At 40.7% G+C, this 26,853-nt stretch overlaps 1 protein-coding gene and 1 long non-coding RNA gene across 5 annotated transcripts in view; one reads left to right on the plus strand and one right to left on the minus strand.

The window, feature by feature from the left end:
- PCDH15 (protocadherin related 15) overlaps nt 1–26,628 on the minus strand; it is an 814,794-nt gene extending 788,166 nt beyond the window's left edge. The window contains exons 1-2 of one of the 4 annotated variants that reach the window (XM_032445316.1): nt 26,523–26,627; nt 26,085–26,184 (exon numbers count right to left, since the gene is read on the minus strand). The gene's annotated coding sequence lies outside the window, so the exon portion shown is untranslated. Of the gene's footprint in view, nt 1–26,084; nt 26,185–26,522 lie in introns of all 4 variants that reach the window. The other 3 variants (XM_032445314.1, XM_032445315.1, XM_032445313.1) reach the window with 3 other exon arrangements.
- On the plus strand, nt 692–2,529 carry LOC107315648. The gene is made up of 3 exons (XR_001555993.2): nt 692–852; nt 2,063–2,212; nt 2,360–2,529. It is a non-coding gene; the product is annotated as an uncharacterized LOC107315648 (long non-coding RNA).
- Nucleotides 26,629–26,853: the final 225 nt, after the last annotated feature.

A 26,853-nucleotide genomic window follows, 5' to 3' on the forward strand; every position in this document is an offset into this window, starting at 1 on the left:
CCAATTCCAAACATTTATAATCCACTTTAAGTTTACCCCACTGTGGCTAAAACTATGGAACTGCAATCAAGTGTTATAAGAACAGCAATACACTAATAATCCCATAAAATAAATAAACTTCATTGCATTAAATGAAGTAATCAGCTTTAAAAACTGTTTTATTTCCTATTAATAGAAACTTTCATTAATCTGACTTGCTTTTATTAAGCATTAATTCTCCCTCTCTGAACAATCCAATGTTAGTTTGCAAGAAGGAGTACTTTAATACAACTTGGTTATGCAGAAATACCAATTTAAGATGTCAAGGCTTATTTTACTTTGAAACCTCTTTTCAAGTTCTGAAATTTACGACACATCATTGAGGTAACAATAGTTGGTTGTATTGTGACTCTGATACAAGAAATGGAAAATTAGGTTCTACATGAAGAACATACCTAATACCTGATACTGCAAGAAGAGAAGTCCAGACTCCGGGGCTCTTGCAGACAGCTGTAGGCAATACCAGAACCAAAAGAAATTCTGATCTCCTCTCTCACTGTAAAGTCATTAATCTGGGTTCAAATGGAGAACTCATCACGAGGCCTACATCAAAGCAGGCAGTGGCAAACAGAGAGACAAGATGATGTTGATGCAGTAGGAACACAAGTAGGGAGCGTTGCCTGGAATGGAACAGGGGTGAGTGTACTGTGACATACATTCTATGATTCTGTGGCACAGGTTGCACAGTAACCAGGCAGAGAGGAGCAAGATACTCAACAGATACCGCAGGAAGACACTCTCCTGTCTAACGTAGGCGTGATTGTTCCTGCTGTCAAAATGCACCTGTGGATTCACACAGAGAAGTTCACTGCGGTGAGACATTAATGCTATGAAAAGGGATTTTATTTCCTGGCAGCTTGAATATATGAAAGGCTCACATGAGTACTGCTTCTGTCGGGATTATTTGTAGCCAAGAGTAGAGACTTGGCTGTCCTCCATCTAATACAAAGTTTCTGAATAATTTGTTAAAAGACAAAGTAATTTCATCGCCTCCAGTGCTGAGTTAAAGACTTAGCAAACCTGAATCAGCATTTGAGCAAAACCTGTTATCAGAGAAGAGGCAGTACATGCCTACTTATCAGCAAGCGCTTAATACAAGAATATTTTCACCTATATGACAGATTCCAAAATACAAAGGGCCTTTTTTAATTTACAAAAGCAGCTGCTAACTTTTTTCTTCCATTACCAACACAATTTTCAATGCTAGTAAAAATCAGATTAACTCAAAGGTGTTTTCATAAACACCTTCAATAGTTTGTATGATTTCACTGACTGGAAAACCTTATCCTTTACCTATTTTTTGCATGCAAGTTTGATGCAACTGGTGGCAAGAACTTCATGTCAGCAAAGAGCGGTAACTACATACACAATGTAAGTAGAAAAAATGATTAAGATAAAAGCACATCAGAACACCCTGACCTTCAAAGGAGTTGTTTCAAGGAATGCATCTTGCACAAAAAGCAGGAGAGCTCCTGGAGGAAGGCAGAGCAATGGCTCTGCCACAGCTGCTACTTAAGTCCAATGCATGCGCTCTTGCAAACCTATTACAAAAGCATCAAAAGTAAGTAATTAAGAGTGGGAGGCAGGACAATAGACTGCTCTGTGCCACCAAGAAATTTCTTGCCCTGAGAAAGGAGCTGAACCATGCAGACAGCAAATGAGAAGGAAAAGGCCAGTGGGTTTCCAAATCATTTTGCTGATGCACATTTTTGCTAAGCCAATGAAATTAAGGACTTTTTCCTGGAGAAAACATTCATCTTCTTTAACACATCAGTTGTGGCAATCAAAAAATAAATGCAGAACAATCTTTCATGTGCAATATTACTAGAAAAAAAAAGAGCAATAACAGCAAAAGCAAGAGGACATACATAAACATAACTGTCTAGATGTGGGAGGTAACCCGGATTTCAAAGTATATAACATCAAGTTGCATAGTTCTCTGTTTTATTTTCCTGATGCAATTTTCATTCTTGACATCAATGACATGAGTGAAAGCCAGTTGTGCTATTGATCTGTTTTCCAGGGACTGTTTATCATTGGTCTCTCTAGAAGCCTATGGACCTTGCTGCAGAACACCAACACCACACCTGTAGATAAGCACAGCCTGAATTATTTGCTGCTGAGGAGGTTGCTCTAGCACATCTTGGCAAAGAGAAACAATAAAATTGATGCAGTGAGTATCATTAAATATAAAGAATATTTGAGTGTAGATGATGACTGGGTTTAGAATTCATGAAGATCCTGTACCTCTAACAGCTTTACAGCCATATAAGCTAATCTATTACCTCAGGTTGACACAAGTCGTGCTATGTGTAAACAGGGCTTCCAACAAAGCCAAAGAGATGAGAAATGACAGAAGACAATGACTTCCCATGGCTAAGGATGACTACCGTCAGCAGCTGTAAAAGCATGACAAAACAGGTCCATATGCCATGTATAAATAAAGGCATTGACAAAACAGCAAGAGAGAGGATCTGCTGAACAGCAACACACTTGTGTGAAACTCTCATTCATACATCCCAATCTGCAGATATCACAATTTGCTCTGAGAGGTAAGCTGGAACACAGATAAATGCTGCACATGACAGAGGCCACCTATTACTGATTTTTAGGAAGCAAATCAGCTGAAGATGCCATCTTCTTATTAATACTTACTGCCATTAGGATCACAAACTACAGCATCATCTATCAGGTTGTTCTCCTTATGTACTTCCCAGGGCCCCGTTGCCAATTCACTTGCTGTATTACTTAGGGAACACAGCAACCAAAGAAGACAGAAATACATTACGTGATAGCACCGGTTTTCTTTCCTGCCCATCAAGGCCTTGACCAAGGCACAGAGGCTCTACAGCTTCTTACCCTTACCTGGGGTGCTGAGGTGCCAGTGTTTGGGGTAAGACCCAGTTGGGTACCCATACAGCTAAGTGAGGGGAAAAGAGCTGAGCAAAACATACCTATGAGATAGGGCCACCTCCTTCCCTCTTGGCTCAGGAGCTGCATTGACAGACAGGTGTTGTGCCAATTTGTTCACAAGAAAGGCATGAAATGGTTTCATTTTGAATACCAGTACAGCTATTGAACTCGTGAGGTTTCTGCATCATTTGTATCTGTGATATTTAAAGCTGAGCTAACATAATCTGAAAAGACACATTTCCCTCAAATGGAAACTCAGGCTTGATATGTCAAACAGAATGCCTTAATTGCTTGCACCCTCGTGCTGCTGCATTTGTTAGTTTAACATCTCCATTTGACTCTTCTGATAGATAGTCCCAATACGAAGTCAGAGCGAGCCTCACTTACAAGGCAGAGCGGACATCAACTAAGTTGGGTATTCCGGAAATGTGTGATGACACCTAGAGAAATAAGTATGTTTTATCACACAGTGCCCACCTAATTCACAGAAGGAGATCAATATCAAGCCACCATCTCCTCATCCATCTTCTGACTAAGCTGCTCTGCCACAATACTCCTTTTTTCTTCTCTCCCAGAAAGATTTTTAACTTTTTCAGTTCTTGCACTAAGAAAGGCAAATTTATCAGCCTGCTAATGAAGAAACTGATGGATTGTTTTTTCTTACACATTACGCAGTAGGAGGAAAATCTTCCCTGTGTAGCTATCATGGGAGCAAGGTATCTCTGAGCTTACAAAAGCCATGGGAAGACTTTCTACAGGTGAGGCGCCTTAAGCAAAATAGGTGCACTGAGCTTGAACAACTTGGAGCAATCAGTAGGATTCATTCAAGACAACTAATGATAGTCAATCTCACCCTGTAGTTATGCTATCCTTAAACCCTGCTGCTGGTAAAGGACTTCCATAGGCTGCAAGTGAAAAATGTCACGTTTCAATTCCCTCCCCTAGGCTCATTGTTCTACATTTTTTGCACTACTGCAGAGAGTCTTTTGTAGAGATTTCCTTTTTGTCTTATCAGGAAGATTCAGCAGTTCCTCCACTCTAATCTAACACCTAAACGTATTACAGTAAGATTATTTTTACTTTTATTTTTCTCATTAAAAGGGCTGTGTGGTGAGCAGCAGAAGAGCGGCTCTTCATTCAGAGAACACGCAAAGAGAAAGTGACTTCCTTTCCTCAAGGAAGCTGAAATAATACAGAATAACACTGATAGTGCAAGCAATATGGACGAAGGAAGCCCCTGGACTTGGTTTAAATGCATTCTGGTTGGGACTTTGCACAAGAATACACAGAAGCATGGAGAGAAATTAAAAAAACTAGAGGAGAAGTAAAGAAAGTGAATTCATGGAACTTGCTGTTGATGCAAAGTCAGAAAATACTGAACAAAACTGCCCATTTCTTTAGAAATCCTTCAGGGGAATGGATCTTATATGCTCAGCTTGCCAAGCTTCCAGAGGGACTGCAACCACCTATAGAAGACTGAGACCTCACAATTTCCTATACACTGCAACAATATAATATAGCTACACAAGTGATTAAAGAAAACCCTCAAAAATTTGCAGCTCTTCAGCAGGACACATTACCTCCTGAATATTTACATCTGGCTCCTTTCCATCTGTCCCTGGCACATCACTAAAGGACATTTTGTCTGGCCTGTTCCTGACAGTCAGACTTGTGCTATTTTTTCATCATGTTTTTGCATATGACATTTCTGACCTGTAATATTATGGTCAACTACTCCCAACCTTCCTACTACTACTAGAGGAAGATGATTTAATCGTGCACTCCACCATCACCTTCCTTCTTCCCATACATTTGGGAAACATGCTTTCACTGGCACTTGCATACTCTTTGCAGAAACCATAGGTAACAGGTAAAGCTGTACTTGCCCCAGCCCTTGCCTGCCACCTTATTTGCACACATAGTCCCACAAGAATGACTGGCTCCAAACATCTGCCTTACAACACACAACATGTCCCATGGATGTCTCAGGATCTCCTGTTGTGTAGTAACTGCAGCAGCTTTCCCAAGCAGAGCCTGTGTCAGCTCTAAGATACCGCGGAGCATCTAGTGAAAGCATGGCTGGATTTCACAATAACTGTGTGGATGTGAAACACTGCTGCAGTGCTCGTCACACTCCCTGATCTGCTGACAATGTGCTGCTTATGGTGGGATTTTTACATGTCTTGTTGCCTAAAAAAGCCTCATGTCTCTGATCTGTTTGCATTGATACCACCTGGATACAACAGAACCACTGCATGGCTCATCGGAAGAAAAAAAGCCCCAGAAGGGTATACATGCCAACTCTGTGGAAAAGAGAAGTGTGAAAGTGCATGGGGCCCAAGGGAGGTTGTTTCAGTACCCAAAATGCAAGAGCTAAGGATCTGGTTCATAAATCAATGGCCTTAGGAAAAGAAAGTGAAGCATGGAGAAAGGAGAGGAGGAAATAGAGATTCAGCAGATGATGGCAGGCACAGGCGGCAGCTAGATGGGACTTGCTCAGAGCAAGAAATAAGCCTTAAGTTCTTCAATCATGGGAAATATCCAGGACTGAGACAATGGAAGATGGAAGCAAGGAGCAAACATAACCATAGTTAAAGCTGAGATCAGTTCACTGCAAATAGCCACCTGGACTAAATGGTCCTGCCACACAAACAGCAGGAGGGGCTGCTTCTGGCATCAAAGAGCCATTCACAACCCATGCTGCCTGCAAATGTTCTTACCAGGAGGGAGCAGCACTCATTTTAGGCATAAAGTAAAAGACTGAAGAGGAGAACTGCAGCCCTCAGATCCAAAAGGAGCAACGAAGGAGTTGTTAGAAATAGAGTAGCACACTCTGTAAGTGGATGGAGACTATTGCAGGAAGGACATGGGGCAGGCCAGTAGACCTACTGGTCTTGAGGAAGCATAAAAAAGGACAAATTCTTGAGAACAGATCTAATAAACATTTATAAATACCTAATAAGAGGTAAGAAACAAAGGGATGAGGAAAGGCTATCCTATTAGGCTCTCCATGGTGGAAATCTATCTGTGCAACTCATTATTCTCACTGACTCTTGATAACGGAGAAGCCTGATGGTACTAATGATGAACACAGCTAATTCCCTTTACATCTTGTTGGGAAAATGATCTCTCTCTGCAGCTTGCACTTTTTCCTTTCCCTCCCACCCACACACATACACACAGATTTATCGGTCTGTGATAAAAACATCCAGACTGTTCTGCAAATCAACTATAAATTCTCAGCTCAAACCCACACAGAGTGACTTGCTAAATCCTACAGTTCTTAATTGGGCCACACTCCCAGCTACTGAAACCAACAGGAATTGGCCCAAATTACCTCAGATCTCTGCCCAAATACTTGTTGTTAGTTGAGGGGAGCTATCACCCACGTGCGATGTGCTGCTCTCTGCTGTGAGATCAGAAGCTGTGGGGCAGGGCTAGGGGTCCCATGCAAAGCAGTTCTGCTATCTGGCTGTCATGCTGATTTCCTCAGTGGTAATTCATTGCTATCATCTGTTTCCTGGAATCATTTGCAGACACCAGCTGTCAATGAGAGTTTTACATTTAGCCATAAGAAACAAATGCATCTGGACACCAGATTTCGTACAGCTTTCTCTGGCATCCATCATAACGCTTTTGGGGAAAAAATAGATCCAATTAGGTTTTTGCCATGCAAGTCCTTCAAAGGTTTTTCTCTTGCAGGCATTTCCACCTTCCACCATTGCTCCACCTCCATTTCCTTTCATGCAATCAGAGAGATTCTCTACACTTATAAACTTCTATTATTGGCATTTCACCTTAGGCTGACAATTTCCAAATTAAATTCTCTAGGCGGAAAGCAATGCCACAAATAAATGACACACAGTTATCACAGTGCTGTTTTGTAGCTTTCCAACATATCCAATTGACTTTGCAGTGTTACAATCCACAGAGGTGTGTTTTTATGCTCACTAGAGCTGCCAGGAAACAACTGCTCGAGAACCACTGATGTCAGACTTCATGCAATGCCACCGAGCTCTAAAACCATGGAGGCTTTAATGTACAAAAACAAATGTGCTGCAAAACTACTCTAATACCGTTAACTTCTCTTGCATTGTAATTACTCTGTAAATTACAAGTTGGTTATTATATGCATGAGTACAGTTCTTGCACTCCTCCTCCAGGAGCACGTTATCAGTTGTATTATCATCTTTGCCTTCTGGTCGATCTGTGTAGGGACTTAATATCAGTAATTGAAAAATGAAACTGACAATAAAAGAAACAGAAATATAAACACTGTTTCACTGTCTAACCCGTTCTTTTTGTTATCGCACCTCTCAGTCTTCATGACAGCAGCATTCAGGCCCTCCAGTGTGCTTCAGACAGACCAGCTCCTTTGTTCCGAGCTTATTGTTCACTGACAAACTAACACATTCACAACAGACTCTCTGCAAAGATAAAACAAACTGGGAAAAGAAGCCCAGACCGATGGCAAGTTCTCCTTGAATTACACAATGCTTTTCTGAGGGATCTAAGTGTCCACAGAGTCCAAAAGCTGCCCTTGTCCAGAAGGCACATAAGCAGGCTCCATACCACACTCACATCCTTCCTGCTGCCTTTCAAGGTTAAATACCTTTTAGAAATTATATCCCACATATTTAATTCTATCCCTATGCAACTATACCTATTTAAGCGTATGTTATGATTTAATTTCATTTTCTTAAGATCCTCCAACTTCAGCACGATTTAATGAATCCAAGGACTCGTCTACCCTGGTGATCGTGCAAGGTTAACACTTTGCAGCACATCTGCCCTCAGATCCCAAGTGCTGCAGTAATGTATTTCAGCAATATGTTAATATAATTCAAGTGACTTTCATAAAAGCATTCCCAAACTAAGTGAAATGTGGATTATTCCCTGTACTTCCCCATTACACTTAAGAGAAAATGCTCTAAACTTTATGCATAGAACATAAATTTCTCTCATCCCTAAGTTTAACTTCTAGTCGTGCTATTCTTAGTTATTTCCTGCTGAGCCAAGGATAAAACTTGGATCGCTACTCCTCAGCTGCACAAAAGGAGGATGGGTATACAAACACTCCAAATCAGAGTTTTCATATGATTTGGTCCCCTCTGTTTGGAGCCTTACCAACCTACAGTTCCGGGTCAATGAAGTCTGAGGTCTGCCCAGAAAAAATGAAACCAGAATGACGTTCTCTTCCTACTAGTCTTCCCAAAGGGTAAGATTTCCTGCCATGTTAGTGCATGGTTAGGCTGCAGTTGGACTTGATGATCTTCAAGGTCTTTTCCAACCTGGGTAATTCTATGATTCTATGAGGCCTTACTCCACAAAGGTCCAGCTGAAGGCAGTGATGCAGGTTTAAGTTTGGCTTTACGGAGAACTAAAGAACTCAAATAAAAGATTAAAAATAAAAGAGACTGATTTTAAAACACACCTATTGTGAAAGAGCTTTGACACCTCCGTGATCTTTTTACTGCCTTCTATCAGAGAACACATGCAGGGCATTTTCAATTACTTTAATTATGTGTCAGGGTTATTGATGCACTAAGCCCTGCCAGCCATTCCACAACATTATCTTTAATCACTAGCATTTTCTTATCTGTGTTCCAAGTAAGACTATTTTCAGGTATTTTACTGGATAAAAAGGGAATGAAATAGTGCATTTAGATTGAATATAAGAAGATAAGAAGCTCAATTTTCTCACTCATCATAATAAAATAATTATCACACTGGCATTATTTACCTTTGTTCAACTTCAAAAATCTTCCTGGCATAACAGTAGGACCCAAATCTCCATGGTTTCTTTAATACCTTACCAGAGACCTTGAATCCCAAAAGTACAAGCACCAAGGAGAACAACAGTAACACCATCTCCCACACTGATTCAGTCTGTGCTCAGCAGCAAAAGAGACTCATTTTGGACAGACTATATGAACTTCCTTTGCACCCGTCCCTCTGTCAACCCTTGGGGGGAGAGGAAACCCCCCCCAAAATATCCCAGAAACAAGGCTATCAGCATTAAATCAGCACAGATCCATTCAAGTCACATTTCTGATGAAGTCAAATACAACTGGAAGTCATATACGTATGTTTACCAGAGGGTGAAATGCCTCTCTAAGAATTCTGGGTGCTACTCTATAGACATCCAGCATCCTAACTGCATTATTGTCAAGTTATTAACAAAATGACTTCCTTAAGTAAGTGCAGGGAATAAACAGGAGTCCCAGATTGGAAGTGATCCTGCCCATCTCCTTTCACACTTGTATGTACGAAAAAACTGATAGAGCAAAGCAACCAAACTGAAGGAACTGCACATCCTTCATAAAGGGATCAACTAACCTCTGCAAGCTCCCAAGAGGAACCCAGAGTGCACCTACTGAATCCAAATTGAACCTACTGAAATAGCAGAGAGATGGCAGGTGGTATTTGCTATAAAATAATAAAGATATTAGAGGTAGCTCAGGTGTTACTGAGCAGAACGATCCTTGGCTGAAGCTCTACAGGCAGTAACAGCTTGCACAATTGAGTAACAGCAGCTTGAAAAGATATCCTTGAGTGCAAGATGACCAGCATCAGCCCTTATGCCACCGCAGAGCTTAGACACAAGCATATAGCTTTGTCTTCTCCCTTCTCTATCTCACCAGCTGGGAAAATCACTTTCTGTGCTATTCAAGACGTACCAAAACCAGAAGAACAATGAGATCAGAGTATATTTTTATACAAGAAGCACAGTTCAAGAAAACACGAAGCTTCTGAAATGTGCACAGCTGCATGGGACTGGGATTTCAGCTTCAGGGGTTTTTTCCTAGAATGCAGATTCCTTTATACAGCAGGGAAGTATGAGAGAGAAAAAACAAGAGAAGTATGAAGCAGAGATAGCTTGTAGAGGAGGATACAAAAGTTGTCCAAGCTGTTAATTCCACCAAATGCACCCCTCAACCAGCTCAGTGCCACTCTCTGAGTATCTCATTGCTTCTGGGGCACAGAGTGTGACACAGGGAAAGAGAAAACCTCCACGTCTTCACAGTCCTTGTCAACATTCTGCCCTCAACAACTAGAGCACTCACAGCAGCAGCATCTTCTTTCAGAGAGAAATAAATTCCAGCAATAAATAACTAATTGCCACAACAAAAGAGGGGTATATGACATAGCTGCAAGGAAGGTGGAACACATGGCCACAAGAACAAGCCAGTACTATCATTGTATGGTTTATAATGGCAGTAATCCTGAAATCTACCATTGAAAAAATGCTGGTTCTATGACTTACCTTCTCCTATCAATGGCAGCATATCAGAACCACAGAATCACAGAATGACTCGGGTTGGAAGGGACCTCAAGGATCATGTAGCTCCAACCCCCCTGCCTGGCAGGGCCACCAAACATACACCTTTTAGACCAGTTGCTCCAGGGCCCCGTCCAACCTGGCCTTGAACACCTCCAAGACGGGGCATCCACAACCTCCCTGGGCAGCCTGTTCCAGGCGCTGACCACTCTCCTAGTGAAGAACTTTCCCCTAACATCCAACCTAAATCTTCCCTCTTTTAACTTAAAACCATTTCCCTAGTCCTGCTATTATCAGCCCTTCGAAGAGTTTACTCCCCTCCTGGAGTAAGTTCCCTTCAGGTACTGAAAGGCTGCAATGAGGTCACCCCGCAACCTTCTCTTCTCCAGGCTGAACAAACCCAACTCCCTCAGCCTGTCCTCATAGGGAGGTGCTCCAGCCCCCTGATCATCTTCCTGTCCTCCTCTGGACCCTTTCCAAAATCTCCATGTCTTTTTTGTACTGAGGGCTCCACACCTGGACCAGTACTCCAGATGGGGCCTCACAAGAGCCGAGTAGAGAGGACAATCACCTCCCTATCTCTGCTGACCACCCCTCTCCTGATGGAGCCCAGGATCCCATTTGCTTTCCGGACTGCCAGAGCGCACGCTGGCCATGTTGAGTCTTTCATCCATCAGGACCCCCAGGTCTTTCTCTGCCGAGCTGCTCTCAAGGACAACTCCTCCCAGCCTGTACAGGTGCCTGGGGTTCTTTCGGCCCAAGTGCAAAACCTTGCACTTTGCCGTGTTGAACCTCATTAGGTTCACCCGAGCCCAGCTTTCCAGAACCAAAAATCAGTTCATAAAAAGGTCTCTCCAATTTTGATGTATATCTTTGAGGAAAAAAAAGACTAGCCAGATTTTCTACTTTTCACATCATTTTTAGGCATTATGCTTTTACTCACTATTTGGGAAAACAACAGTAATGATTTCAAGCAGGTTCACAATTACAAATACATCATAGACATTTCACAGAACGGCAGGACCCTATTTCTGATTAACTTTCTGTTCTTGAAGTACCTTATTATCCTAACAAAACATTTATCTTCATGTATTAATATTTGAATAGTGACTACCGTGTACGAAGCTGTAGATGTGCCAGTCAGGAAACCAACTTTTTATACCTACTACTTCTTGTGACTGTGCATAGCTTCTCTTTCTACAGCTGGCACAAGACATCCGCCTGCAGACATCCACCTTGCTTGATCACTTCATTTCGCCCGGCCGTCTCCTTTCCTTTTGCATCATTCAATAACCCAGGTGTATTTGATACAGCTATACTTAAGCCCTTCATCGTGTACTGTGTATCCTCCAGTGGTTCTTTTTATTTCTTCTGCTTTCATTAGTTGTCTATTGCAACTGAGTATTTTACCCTGGAGGCTTTCAATTACTTATGAACAGGCAATATTGCTGCGTTGCACAGCATACGGCTTCCATTCACCCTCCAAATGATGCTGTACATCAACAGAATAATCCACATTTCATTTTTTTCACAAAAAGTGTTTTTGTAGATCTGCTCAGAGTTTCCAGCAGATCTGGTTCTTTTTTCCCCTTCACTAGTCAGCTTTTAGTTCCACGTCTTTCAGGAAAGAAACTGCACCACGGTAGCTTGAATTACAACCTCCTCTTAAGTCCTTGCTTTACTACATCACAGACTCTCATAAAGATCAGGTGGATAACCACACTCATCCCAGATTGCAAAGAAAAAGGACTGCTCTCTAGTGACTTCTGTGTTCATGTCTATGGCAAACAGAAAACCTGTAGGGTCCTCAACAGCACTGTGAATATGATGCACTGATCAAAACCTGAAGAGCTATTTCAAAGCTAGATTTCAAACTACGTCCTTACACTGACCTGCAGCTGTTCACATCAATACTGAAACAACTTCAGTGGAACCATTCTCAAGAGCCACTGCTCAGAAGTTTGAGAACTCATAGTAACTTGTGATTCACAGATCTCTCTCTTGAAGTACTGCCAAAACTTCACTAGCGTGAATGATGATAGGTAAACAAGGCAGTTTTAAGAGCTACTGTGATTTAAACCATTATCTCAATGCACTGAAACAACACAATCTTCTCTCCTACCTAAGCAATAAAATTTGCATTACCTTACAAATGAAAAATAAAGAAAAGTGACGTTATGCGCATCAGGAACAAATAAATTCTCTTAAGCATTTACTCTTAACATCATTACTTAATTCAACACACATTAAACAACTTAAAATATAACTCCTGTCCGATCCCCTGGTACGTATCCCAGGAAGCCTTTCTCCTCCTTACTTCCAGTAATTCTAGAACCCTTAACACCCATGTTACAGGACTAGAACCCTTAACACCCATGCTATAGGATCATCACCTGTAGAGCACAACCAGCTGAGGAGGAAATCAGTGTCCACTCACAGCTGAAAAACAGGAGCAAGATCTAAAAGGACTGAACATAAATTCACATCTCATTTTTCCTCCCCGAGGTGCTTCCCTGAAGTGCAACTCATTTTGAAGCACAAGTATGTAACAACAGACATAATTGCTGGCTTTTACCTGAGTAAAAACAAAACATAATTGAAGCCCTCACATGCCAACTATAGCCTCTGTTTAACAACTCCTAAAATAGCAGTGTCAGCTGATCCCTTCTTTGCTTCTATTAACCATCACAGCCACTACAAACTGTATGGTGCATGTCTGAAACCTCACGCTGCACAAAAGCTGGACATTTGGTTTTAATTTCTTCTACTTTTCTGTGGGAAATTGAACAAAATAATTACATGCATGCACCTGACCAGTCATGATTAGATAGACCTCAATGGGCAGTTCAGGTAGCTAAGTACAGGGCCTCTTGGAGACAGATGTAAACTAGAACGACAGTAAGGCCACAGAAAGGGTAACGGGGATGCATTAAAAAGTAACCTCAAGTCACGTTAAATTTGAGATAATTTTACTAGATATTATAAGTATCCACCCCATGTAATCAGTAACGACTCTTTTCATTCTCCTAGTTCTATAAAACAATACCCTTCAGACTGGAAAAGTAATCAGTATATGTCTACTAAACCAGCAAACATCTCTCGTTCCAGTAAGCTGCAAAAAGTAAAAGTTACATTTGTGGCACTACTACAAAGCCAATGATGCTATCCAATTAATGAAGCCTATCTCTGGCTTTATATCATGAGGTATTAAAACCGTTCCAGACATCGAAAATACACTTCATGTTATCTTTATGTGTATTGACAGGATAAAAACAAGTCTGACCTTTATTTAATTACTTACAATGATTGGCACGTTTTTTATAACAAACAACAAAGCTTTGGAAGAAATCCTAAATATATCACTTTGATCCTCGTGCTGTTAACACTTAGGATGTGCTCAACTATGAAGTGCTTGCAAAACTGACAGACGTGTTGTTTATATAAATCTAATTAAATTGCTTCCGTTCTCCAGCTGAATGGCTTAAGTCACTACTGTACCAATCCCAGAGAGTGTAACTGTATGCACAATATGCTCTACTACAGATTAGCTATGAATCCACTAAAGGCAAACTGATACTGCTGAGATACATCTCTAAGGCACAAGCAGGGTACCTGCAGAAGGTTTTGCTGCATTGTCCACACCAGTCTGCAGTAACCATTGGAAAGCCCTTGGTCACAATGCATGGGGTAAGAGGTCTGTATATTACCAAGCAAATACGCAAGGTATCGCACTAATGGTTTATAATTATAAGGAAACTTATAAAAACTCATTACACTAATTAAACTTTGCTTTCTCCAAATAGCAGCGTGATTTGATAAAGAAAAGGGGAAGCAGGAAGAAAAGGAAGAAAATTTAATCAAACCAGTTCTGCTGCTTCTTGTTTTTGTTTTTAATTTGAATGGGAAAAAGAAAGTAATGATGAGGTTTTGTTTCTGAAGGAAGTGAGGCATGAAACATCCCACTGTTACACAAACTGCTCATTCCTGTTATTTGCCCATCTTGCTGCATACAGAGAACACTGCAGAGCAAAGAGCTGAGAGAGCTGTCAGCTGGTGCTCATATTCAGTCCTGCAAGAGCTGGGAATAGTGCTTGGACAAACCATTTCTACCCTCCCAGCACCTTGATGCAGTGTGAGGCCAAGGGCCCACAGGCTGAACCTTAGTAAGAGAAAGTACATTTTAGCTAATACTGTCTTTCTGTTAGCCTTTGTCAAGTTGGTACAATTGCATTATTCCTTACCAACAGGCTTTTAATCAGTTTCAGCACGATGCAATCTAAGCTTCAGTTTAGCATGTAATTAGAGTGACAGCACAACAGTAATCGTTTGCTCTGGCACTCATGACACAAATAAAAATCAATTCTTTAATTTCTGGGGAGGCTGTATGGATTGGGCCCTGAGCATTCCCTTCTGCTGGCTACTGCCGTACAACAGGTGAACCACCAGCAATCGAGAACTGATCGATTGTTGCATCCTTCTTTCTGAGTGTAGAGCTGACTGAGAAAGAAAGCCAAACAAATAGATCCAGCTCCATAAGCATCTCCAGGATATCTGGCTGCTAAGCCTGTTGTTTTCAGTAAAATGGTGCTGTGAGGAAGAGATTCAGAAATCCTTCATTGAATTAACACCTGACTGGAATAAAATTCTCAGCTCCAACGTAGCACCAAGTTGTTTAACCATCAAAGTTCTACAACAAGAAAAGCAAGAAAAAGCCTTTCTGAAATCAAAACACTTGAAGGTTACTGAAATGATGTTATTATGCATGAAAAACTCTCTGCGCTTACAGAAGAGCGGTAGAAATTCCTGTCCTCAGACATCAGCGATTCAATCAACACAAAGATCAAAAGCAGCTATTTGCTCAAAGTAATTGGCTGCTTCTATACAATTGTCACACTTGGGTGATCTTACCATTCCTACACCTCCACTCTCGAGAAGGCAGCGTTTGACCCGATGAGCATTGGGACTGCTGAAGAATGGATTATCATTTGTATATAAAGTACCCAATCATGGCCTAAAATATTCAGGGCACACAAAAGTGATTTCAAAATATGTTCTTTGGTCAGCAGCAAACATCATCTTGGAATATAAACGGCGCCCACAGCTTTTTGTAATCCCATAAATTCGGGATGGCTTTTGCTCAGAAATGAAGCGTTGTAGTGGTAGACTAAAGGATTTGTCGTTCTCCAGTGTTTCATTTTTATGGATTCCAGGAAGGTTCTTATCAAGCAGCTGCAGAAACGCACAGCTTCATTTTAAAGCTCACGGTTGTCTCATGCAAGTTTCTCACAACAACTTGAGATTACTCTTCACTATAATAAGGGTCAGCATTTAACCAGCCAAGAGCTGCTACGTAACTACACAAGAGTTTTAAATAATTACCTACAAAAGCAAAGGACAAGGTTCTTTGTGTACTTGGAGATCAAACGTTTAGATGAAAAAGAATAGGGGAGCGTAATATTAAGCACCTTATGCCAGATGCATCTCCTTTCTTCCCCTCTCTCATACATGGCAAGATAAAATACAGGTACTAAAACACACCTGATGACTTTTCTGAGTAGGCTGTCACCTTCCCTCTGTTGTTCAGTTAATTTTTCTCCCAGTTCAATGACTTTTTTCCACTTGCCAGGAGAATGTTTGACATTATTATTTATTCCTGCACAACCCAGCCTTCATTAAAGCTTGGAATTAGTCACTGCAGTACTGCACACGTTTCTTTTCTGGCCCAAAACAAAGCACTCCTTTGCTTAATTAATTTCATGAGATTTTTGAATTATTTGAAAGTAATTAACAGTGATGCTGAGAAGCGTTCTCCATTCTAACAGCCACAGCACATGGAAAATCTTGGACCTGAGAGTGTTTTTATGCCCAATTTCTGCCCAAAAAAGGTTCATGCAGTTATCTCAGACATAAAGGAATCAAAGGCCAACGTCACAAGAGCACAAACGGAGGGACAAAGTAGAACACAGCTCTGCAACAGAACGGTGGCCGCAGGTGTATAAGCTGCTATAGAGAAAGGCAAGAAACCTTTTAGCTCCTTCTGGCCTTCCACTAAATGCTCATCAAGTGCATGAAATGCAATGTATTTTCTTTTAGATTCCTCCTGGTTCTCACTTGTGTGGCTTTAGATTTCTGCATTTAACAGCCTTCTGCACTATTAACAGATGTTATGTTAGTGCCAGTGGGAAAAACGAACAGGACTGACAAAAATGACAAGCTGTTCGTTGTTGCCTTTTTTAAGGACCATCATGAGAATTAACCTTATCCTAATTCCCTACAATTAGTCTTACTGAATCCAAACAAACGCAGCAGAAACATCAGAGGAGCTCCGAATTCAGGAGCAAATAGCACAGTTGTTTTTGTTGTGAATGTGTGACACTGAGCAAAGCTTTTAGAAGTTAGACAAATGCATTGTGTAAGAGTCAAACCTTGGTATGTGACAGTGAAGAGCCTAGAAAATGACAGTACACATAATATAGCCACAGTGACTTATCATATGCTAATCCCTCCTGAATTACTCTCAGTGGTGTCAGAGTAACGCTTCAATCAAGGTCAGGGAATACCTCTTCTGCCTTCAGCTATAGCTGAGTAAGTGCAAGAACACAGCAGAAGATTTAGCTGCTCACTTGAGACTTCTGCAGAAACTAAGAGAGTTATGCACACCGGTGACCAAGAATCAGGTGGCAACATCAGAAAAAGGACATTGAAATAAGACAGAGTAACAACCTGCAGACCAAACAAGAAGACAGAGTCAAGGTACAGCTGTAGATTTGTGCTGAAAATTGCACCGACACAGAGCTAAAACTAAGGAAATGTCTACAGTCTTCGTCTAGAAGAAAACAAAACTTCAAGGCTGAGAGCTCCTTTCTTACAGAAACAAACAAAAACCCCTTGAAGACATGGAACCAGACAGCAGCTCTGCGTAGTCTGCAACCCGTATCACCATACTGAGCTTATTAGGACTAAATGTCTTCTGGCGAATGGCAAAAGCAAAACTTTTCATTTCTTCCCAGCCTATGTGGTATCGATACTTTTTCCTCTTAAAACTGAGACTTGATCAAACAAAACTGTGCCTGTAGGAAACTAGGGAGCTGCACAGAGTGTGACGTGGGCAGACATCCATTATCAGCTCAGCAGGCTCAGCGGGGGGTGATCTCGGGAACTGCAGCATCAACACAAAAGAGCAATTAGATCATAAATTTAATTAAGAATCTCTGCATGCTGCTTATATATGCTATCTGATAATATTTTATGTGTTCCAGGGACCAAGACGTGGTTGTTTGCCTCTCATAGCATGGGAGGCTAATGCATTAGGAAACTTCTAAGTCAGTGAACAGCTGATATCTGGCAAATACAGCTCACCTCTTGGGCAGGTTGCTGGCCAGGCTGCCAATCTCTTTCTCCTATTTAACAGAGAAGAGGCTTCAAAGGTCTATTAATTCAAAACACAAAAGTAAAAAAAAAAAAAAACCAAACCAATAATAATAATAAACAAAATTTTCAGCAAAGAATTCTTGATGAAAGGCCATTTACCCTACGCAAATGTACCCATGTGCCCTAATAATAGAAAATCCTAATTTAAACCATGGCTTACTTAATACAAATGCGTAACCGTCAAGAATTCCAATGCAGTTTGCAGTAAGCAATTCTGCTTCATGCTGAATGTTAAAATCACTCCCAGCAGAAACCAAGCAGTACCTCCCGGGCAGGATGAGTCTGCCACAACTAAAGAGAAAGGAAAGTCCAGGTATTACTTCCTAGCCAACCAGTGAATTGAAATGAAAAACAGATCCCAATTAACAACATTTGACTTGAATAAAAGGCTTCCTCTGAGCATCGATTTCCATGCGAGACCATCCACATAATGAAAAAAAGCAAGAAACAGAATTTTTCTTCCTAGTACAAATAAAACTCTCCAAGAGATCCCTTTGTAGTTTGTATTCCTGTCTTTCTGAGTTTTTACCTTTCTGCACAAAATACAGCCTATTTGCTTGCAGTTAGAAGTACTTCTCTTCATCTTCCAGCTGAACAGTCGTGGCTTATTGCCAGCAGCAAAAAAGGAAAGGGAGACTGACATTGCAACTTCATTTGGAACAGCTGCAGGTTGATATCAGTAGAAAGTTGACAGTTGTAATTAAGCATGGAAACAGACAACAGCATCAACATAGCACTGAGTGGTCCAGCTATCATTAGTTGTAAAACCAAACATCTTAATTTGGTTTTGTTTTCACACTATACATGGGAGGCAGAGTGGCAGATCACTGAGCTGCTTTGAATTCGACATGTAAGCAACTTGAAGAGCATCTGTAAATGGTGCTGAATTTTGCTCATTCATTAATGAATTCAGAATTAAGTAGATCTCCAGAGGAAAACAATTTTCTTCATAATATGAGCAAAGCATCTCTGCAAATATTTAGGTACTTATCCACTGAAAACTGCTCTGTTTGTTTCTACAGCTTCTGCCTGGAGCACTCCTTCCATCTCATGTTTCATTGCTCATAGCACTTGGGCAAATCAAAACAGAATTTCTACCACGCTCTTGTATGTAAGAAGTGGAATTCATTTCAGTAGGTAAAATTTTCCCACTTCACCCTTCAACAGCACTGAATTTTCACCGGTATTTTCCTGTCCAAAATAAAAGCTGCACAAAAATAGAAACGTTTCCTTTCAGCACAAATGTGAGTGAGGCCATCCTAGTCCTTTCAGATCTAGACCTAGAAAGACTTTAAATCTCTAGTTTGAAAGCCATAAGCAGCGTCATTGTGCTGGCAGGGCTGGATGTCTCTTATGGGCTGGCAGGGCTGGATGCAGCTTAGGCTGTATTCACGTTATCCCAGATCTTGTCAAGGTCTTTCAGAAAAGATAAAGTGAATAACTAGCGCTCCAACATCAGCAAGAAACAAGGAGAAGGGGTAACTACCTAACACAGTTTCAACATGTCTTAACACATCATACCAACCTGTAAATGCGGATCTAGTACTTTCTGGTGTGTGAGTACACACTAGAAATAAGCCTTCAAACCTTATTTGACTTGAAAACATTTTGCAAACCACGTCTCTCTGACTCAGAATTGTCAGCACAAAGTTGGAATACTTGCCTGTGTGTTTTCACACATCACTAGAATAGTCAAGCATTCCCTCCCAATTCATTTCTATCAACAGAGAGCTCTGGAAGGCAAAATTTGAAGACATTCTTTACATTAGAAAGTCTGCTGTTTCTGTGGCATGTTTCAGTGATATTGAACAATTTTTGTTCTAAAATGCAAACTGGTCTGTGCTGACTGACTGTGTTCTTAAAGAAAACAACAGTTCTCTTTACTTCCCTTGACAACACAAATTCCCTGTATCATGGCAAACAGAACAGGTTGTGAGACTGACCTCTGTATTTTCCTCTCCCCAAATCTCTTGCTCTTCTTGCATTCCAGTTTATTATTTGATGTTTGTGCACCACGGTTTCCAACCTGGAGGCCAAGAAGCCTCTGCCAGCTCCAAGATTTTCCTCCTGAACACAGAGGTGACTCCCAGGACCAGCATGTGCCTACATGCTGTGCTGCACAATGGGTCATCTTCCATGGCCTTGGGAGCAGACAGGTCCCTAGCCTGGGAAATGGCCAAATCTTGTTTTCCGCTGCAAAACTCCCACAAATCCTTTCAGTACAGCATCTGTAATAACTGTAATTTTATGCCAACAAAGGAGACTAAGCAGTCAGGTGTCAGAAGAGAACAACACACAACATTTCTCTCACCAGATTCTGCCTCACAAATCCTTCCCCAAGCTAAGGGCTGCCAGGAACCCCTCGAGGCACATTAACCTCTTAACCCTCTTGTTGTGAATGTGTAATTCACAACAAGAATCAACATACAGCAGTCCAAAATCATACCATTGCTACGCATCTAAATACGTCAAAGTTGGTGAAATTGATTCTACTTTGTTTTCAGGTTCTTGCATTTCAGTCTGCCCTGCCACATGCAGGTTTCATTCATTTAAAATAGCGTAATATTTTAACTACAGTGAAATAACTACTTCCTCTTGCAAGACAGGGAGCCCCTGCTCCATGTTTCCAAACCTTATTTTCTCAGGCATAGGCAAGCAGGTGAACATTGACAACCATAGACCAGAGCTCTCTTTGAAGGTTAACAGCAAGAATTATCAACAATGCTGGATTTGAGTTTCATAGAGCAGAAGAATGCTGTGAGAAAACAAGATTATGTGCATAGCTAGACAGGAGACTTCTAAAAGTTAATGACCTTGTACAGACTACAGAAAAGAAGGATCTGAATTTTTCCTCAGGAATGTGACACAGGATTTTAACAGCCAGGCATCTGTCACTTTGATATGTGCACGGTCCCTAGAGCTGTCTAGCTGACAAAACAACGTCCATTAAAATATACTCTAAATAAAAATAGGCACAATAGTACATTACTCTTAAGACTGCAATGTGTCAGACAGATTTACAATAGAAATGTTACAGTCCCAGACATACCTGTGAGTCACTGTTAGCAAATCAGAAGAACAGCTTGAGTTGGAAGGGACTTTTAAAGGCCACCTAGTCCAACTCCTCTTTAATGAACAGGGACACCTACAGCTACATTAGGTTGCTCAGAGTCTCATCAGGCCTGACCTTGAACATTTCTAGGGCTGAGTTTCAGTATGCCCTGCCTCTACTTCCAAGCATTCTGCAGCCTAAGATTCTCACCTTTACATCCATCGAGGTTAAAAACAATTGTCCTATGGGCTCAGAAAAAACAAATACAAGGCCAAAAGTGTAAGGTGTCTGATATTAAGTTCTGTGGATTGGTGTTCAGAAGTACCAGATGGAAACTGACAATCCACCTCTTACTGTGGCATTTTCTTAAGAAGTGGTGCGTGCTCTGATATATTTGGAGTTGCACAAAACAGGAATGGGCAGCCCAAAGAAAATGAGCTACCTGTGAAATACTGAACTGTGAGTTATGATAAGAGACACTCTCCAAGTTAGAGAAGTCTACAGCATCACCTGAAGAGATTAACCAGCACCTTTCCTTTTTCATGGTACCCTTCCTATCCTGTTTGCTGCATTACATGTCTTAAATGAGGTCTGGTCTCTTGGGCTCTAGACAGCATATTTCTGAAAGTAATGATTATTAAGTGTGTCCTCAGCAAACATTACATGGACTTCCATTTTAAAACTATCATAATGCAATACAGTATGAAGTTGGCTCATAAAGGAAAATGTACTGGTGTGTTTGGTCAGAAAATTCAGATTAAGTTCTTAAATACCTTTTAGTTAATTTAAGGCACTGAAAGTTTGGCAGAGAAAAGAACCAAAGCTTAGGCAGGTGAACTGCTAATCCTAACATCAGCATGCTCAGAAGGTTCCTTAGGCAAGCCTGCTTAAAGAAGCTTGGTAAGAAGTAGGTGACCTATGTGTGTGTTCTGTTGTTTCAACAAAAGCAGGTGTTTTTGTACCCATTACTGCTGTCATTTTGAAATAAGACTTGGAAACAAGGTGAAATTGAAACAGCATTTCTGAGAAATGATAAATTATAGATGAAAGCTACGGTGTCAAACAGAAGGGACAGCACTCGATATATTCTCTATGATAGCTGGAAACGTCAGAGAATTAAAGACAAAAGTGTTCAAAGCATACACGCATATATACCTTTGCATATGGCCAACAGTTAAATCTCATGATAAATGATGGGATTTTTCTAGTCCTAAATAGAGCTTCTGTGCACACTGCAGTTGGACGGCACACTTTCCGTGATGTCATGATGTGGGTTACACAAGAACTATACAATTAATCAGAAAGTCACATCCTTAGACAATACTCCAGGACATTAAGTGTTCCCTATGTCTACATCCCATCTGAGTGTGTGTAAACACACACACTTATAACACTTCACTTTCACCTATATCGAAGTTCTGATAGAAAATCCTTGCTTCCTTTCTCAATGTGGTGTTTTCAGAAGCTCTTTGGCTCTCTTGTGTATGTGCAAATATACTTCAAAACATCAGGACACAAGCCAGCATTAGCCCAGCATAGAACACAAATGCACTCTGTGCTCTGTACGCTCTGACAACGCCTGTGAGCTGCATGGAACAGTTACTCCTATTTCTTAAATGCTTTTATAACTTCTGGAGAGAAATAGCATTGAATTACGACTCCATGAAAAAGATATCAGGGGTGGCAATGACAGATGAATACTTTTTGTTGCACACCATAAGCACAATAAGCATCGTTAAATATTCTGAGGCTGCTATTTATTTGCAGATCAATACGAAGATCCATTTTTTAAGTAACAGACAATAAGCTCTTGTTTTCTATTCTAAAAATTGTTATGAAAAGCCAAGGAGAAAAAGTGAAGATCATGCACTGCACTGCAGCTAAAAAGACAGAACTCGTTCTTTTTCTATGAATGGGAAGGAATAAACAGCAAGTATAACAAGCTGACTCAATTCATTATCTAAAACAAGGACAAATAATGTAATGGCTATCTCAAACTACAGTAAATCGTACGCCTCACATAGAGAAGAAGGTCAGGTTTTGTACAAGGCCATACTTAGGTCACGTTGCAAGAACACGCTGTTTTGTACTGAAGTATGAGATAAAGTATTTTTAGCTTAACTCACTTGGCTTGAAGGTATTCCCCACCCTCCACCCCCCATGCACTGAGCTGAGGGAAGGGCAGCCTCTACAACGGGTGTGGGCAGCTGCACTGCTGGGACCTCCAGTAGCTCAATTGGCTGCAGCATCTGTATCCTGCTGCCCTCACCTTTTGGCTAGCTGATCTTTAGGCCAGTACTTGGCAAAAGGTCATAGTAAGGATCAATATTACATCATCAGGCTCATACAGACCCAAGATTTCACTCTGTTTTCAAAAGGCATGATGCTGTGCCAAGATATTCAAAACCATTTGCCTGTTAATTGGGATTAGTAAGGATATTTTGCTCGCTGGCCCAGTATTGACATTAATGGAGCTATAATTCCCTCTGTCATTGTAGGGGACAGAGTTTATCCTTATCGACCGTTTGTTCCCACTAGGAACTCTGAGAAGGGATTAGCGTAGTTTTCCCCATGAGAAGTAACAAAACATTACCGGAATGTGTTTCTGGGAGGCTAAAGGATGAGTTATTGGTGATTTCTCAATCTCTGCCTTCCAGATGACCTGTTCAAGGTGCCATTTTGCTCTGCAATATACATGCCCAAAACAGGGCATTATATTTGCTTTCCCAATCCCTAGAAGCAAGCATGGAGTACTCCAAACCAATGCAATATTTACAGTGACCTGAAAGTCCTGAGAAGCAGGAGAGCTCTCTTTAGCTTGAGGCAAATCCATAAAGCTTATCTGGGTTCTGAAGACAGCAAAGTAACACCACACAGATTAAATGATGATCTTGATTTTGTCCTATACAAAATCATAATACCTGTTAGTCTGTTCTCTGAAAACAGCGTACTATTGGTTAGCTTGTAGGCATTTTTAGGATAATTCAATTCCTAAGAGCCCAGTGCTATAAACAACATTTCATTTCGATAAAGATATTAGAAGATGTTCTTCCTGAAAGGAAGGAACCACAAGACAACCAACTCAGTCTTTTCCAATCAACGGTTTGTTTTACTACCTGTAATAACAACATTTCATCCAAAGTATTACTACAACACACAGCTCTAGGACACAGCAGGCCTTGGGAATGTGAAGGACAGGAACTGAACAACCCAGTACTGAAGAGAAATAAGTGGATAGAATTAGAGGCATATACTACTGAGATTCAAGGTAAAAAAGAATTCCACTAAGGTCTCTTAGCACCATCACTGCAGACACGGTATTTCTGATATTTAATGGTCAGAAACATTACTTACCACCCTTGAAGGAAAACACAGAGCTAAACAGAATTGCAGTGGCTGGCATCATTAGTGTCATTTGCTCACTCCTATTCTTCTCTCCTTAAACCACCTCATACCAAAAGTGCTGGACTGAATCTACTTCAGCAGCACCCTGATGTTCTTTCTTTTGAAGTTTAGAAATTGAATTAATCTAATCTCACGGTGAAACCTCACATGACAGAACACAGAAAATACTTACAATACAAGCATCGTTGAAGGGGTAACAATATTCATAGTCTCTAGCTTAATATTAGTCTGCAGAAACAAAACTTGCTAATAAGAACACAAAGAAAACATTATGATTTAACCATGTTTTGTTTTTACTTTCAATATATTCCTGGCTGCAAACACAAATGGTTAAATGGGTTAGATTAGAAACTGATTTCCAAGAGAATCATTTTACTGTTTCAAAAATCACAGATACTATCATGCGGCTGCTAAAGAAAACAGTCTGGTCCAATGTACTGGTACTGGCTTTCAGGCACCAGAGACACCAAACTTTCTTCCCACTTAAGGATCAGATACACACCTCCTCCCTGGCTCTACTTTAGTGCATCTTAAGCTTTCAGGGGTACTGATAATGATCATCAAACGTCTTCAGAAAACTTCTGGCTCACACCCATCTCATTTGCTACATCTACACTAGCACAATCTCATGCAGTTTATATTTGGTTTATAAAACGAGGTTGATGCCTGCAAGCTTTGATAGGCCATGCAGGCTGTTGTAGTGTCAGGCACAGTCAGATACATTGCCAGCCTTACATGACAGCTCACTTTTAAGAGCTAATCTGCTCAGCAAATGACAAAGCATCGTGCTACACAGAATTGACTGGAGTCAACACAACGGCTTCTAGATGAACACTAAACATAACATAAGGAAATATACAATTTGTAACTATTTTGCCAGTATTTTCCCTAATTCTTTAACTAAACACACAAGTTAGAAAAAGAATAAGGAATCTGCCTCAAAAAAGAAAAACAAAAAAAAAAAACAAAAAACACAAACAAATCAAGCTACATACTTGAACTGAGGACCAGCATCCTTGATCTACATACGTTGCAATAATATTTTACAAAGGCATCCAGAACACTAAACCAATGAAAATCAAAAGAGAGAATACAGGTGGTAAAGAAGGTGCAATGCTCATGAGCTAACCCTGAACACCGACATACAATTCATAATCAAATCTCACACAGCTCTACATATTTTCTGTTACTTGATCCTCTGAATAATTAACATGGATTTTTCTAATATCCAAGCACACACTTGGTCAGTTTCTCACAATAAAAAGAATAATTCACCTGTCTGCAGGGTGGTTGAATAAGACACTAGATCCTATTACAATGGTCATTTATCAACTATGTGTACAACAGAAGAGAGGTGAAAAAGACATTCAAAATCTGATTACTGTTGTATCCTACTGTTGTAAGTTGGTCACAAAATCCCCTGCTATACTTCACTGTGAAAGAGTAAGTTTTTGAACTTCAAATAGATTTGTTATGGTAGGTTACTGGATCTTCAACATATTGCAAAACACAACATAACCAGCATAACGTGCCTAATGCCTGAGTTCCATTAGTACATTTCAAAAAGGTATTACACCAGTTTAGAAGCCTTTTGAGGCAAGAATGAAATCGCATTATTTTTGTGATGCTGCATCCATCAGTTGCTTACAGATGAGACATGCTTCCAGAAACGTGTAGGAAGAATGACTGATTTCTCAACTTGCATTCAAACCTTCTGGCCCAAGCCTATGGAGTATATATAGAGAGCATATAACATCTTTGATTATCTGAACTCATCTCACTGGATAGGTTACCTGGGACAGCACTTCTGATGTTGTCCCTCTCTCTGAACCATGTACTAAGCTGAAATGAATAGCAAAATAAATGCACTACTACCTCAAAACTGCTCAGTCACCCACCCAAGGCACCTTGAGAGAAGGGGTTATCAAAGTTTCTCTACCCAAGTACCCATTCCTTACTCACCTCACACCTCCACAGGATGGCATGGAATCAGAAAAGTCTTTCCAAATCATGGCCACTGGCTTTGCTGCTTCTGGTTCCCTCTGCGACCCAACATGTTTCTCTGAAATTAAACAGGAAGCGACAAATTAGGGCTGAAAAAGCGTAAAACAGTGTAGCCAGAGGTTAACACTGGAAATCTAATACAAAAACTACCTGTTCCCTGAGATTTGGTCATTTTGATGAGGCTGTAAATGTGAGCTTTTTCTATTTAAATCTGTTAATCAACACATGTTCTATTCTTTTAACTCTATAATTTTAAATACTTTACAAGAATCTGCTCTTCAGATCACGTTTTGCTTTTGAAGAAGTGAAACTACTTCTGACAGGTTCTTGGCAATTCCAGGCAAAGCATTCACAGATGTGCCAACAGTCAGATATAGAGAGATGAGCTGAACTCACCCAACTGATGACTGGGCTCTCTGGACACACAGCCCTGCTCAGCAAGCAGCCCAGGTCCAAGAGATGCTCTCCCTTCAGTGGCTGGCCCTTATATGAGCCCTGAGGGACCCCACTGTGAGTCACAGAATAGAATACAGCATCACAGAGACCATCCCTTCTGGTCTCCAGGGGAACACAGGTGCAAGCAATCTGCCTGGGCCAGCCTCACCCCTTCACCAGGTGCTCAATCACCACTTCAAGCCATCAGCTAACAATTCCCATACAAGATCATCTTTTCACTATGATATTAAAGTTGTTACTTTCTTCCTATATATTTTTGCACATTCCTGCA

This window comes from Coturnix japonica, chromosome 6 (assembly GCF_001577835.2).
Source record: "Coturnix japonica isolate 7356 chromosome 6, Coturnix japonica 2.1, whole genome shotgun sequence".
NCBI lineage: Eukaryota > Metazoa > Chordata > Aves > Galliformes > Phasianidae > Coturnix > Coturnix japonica.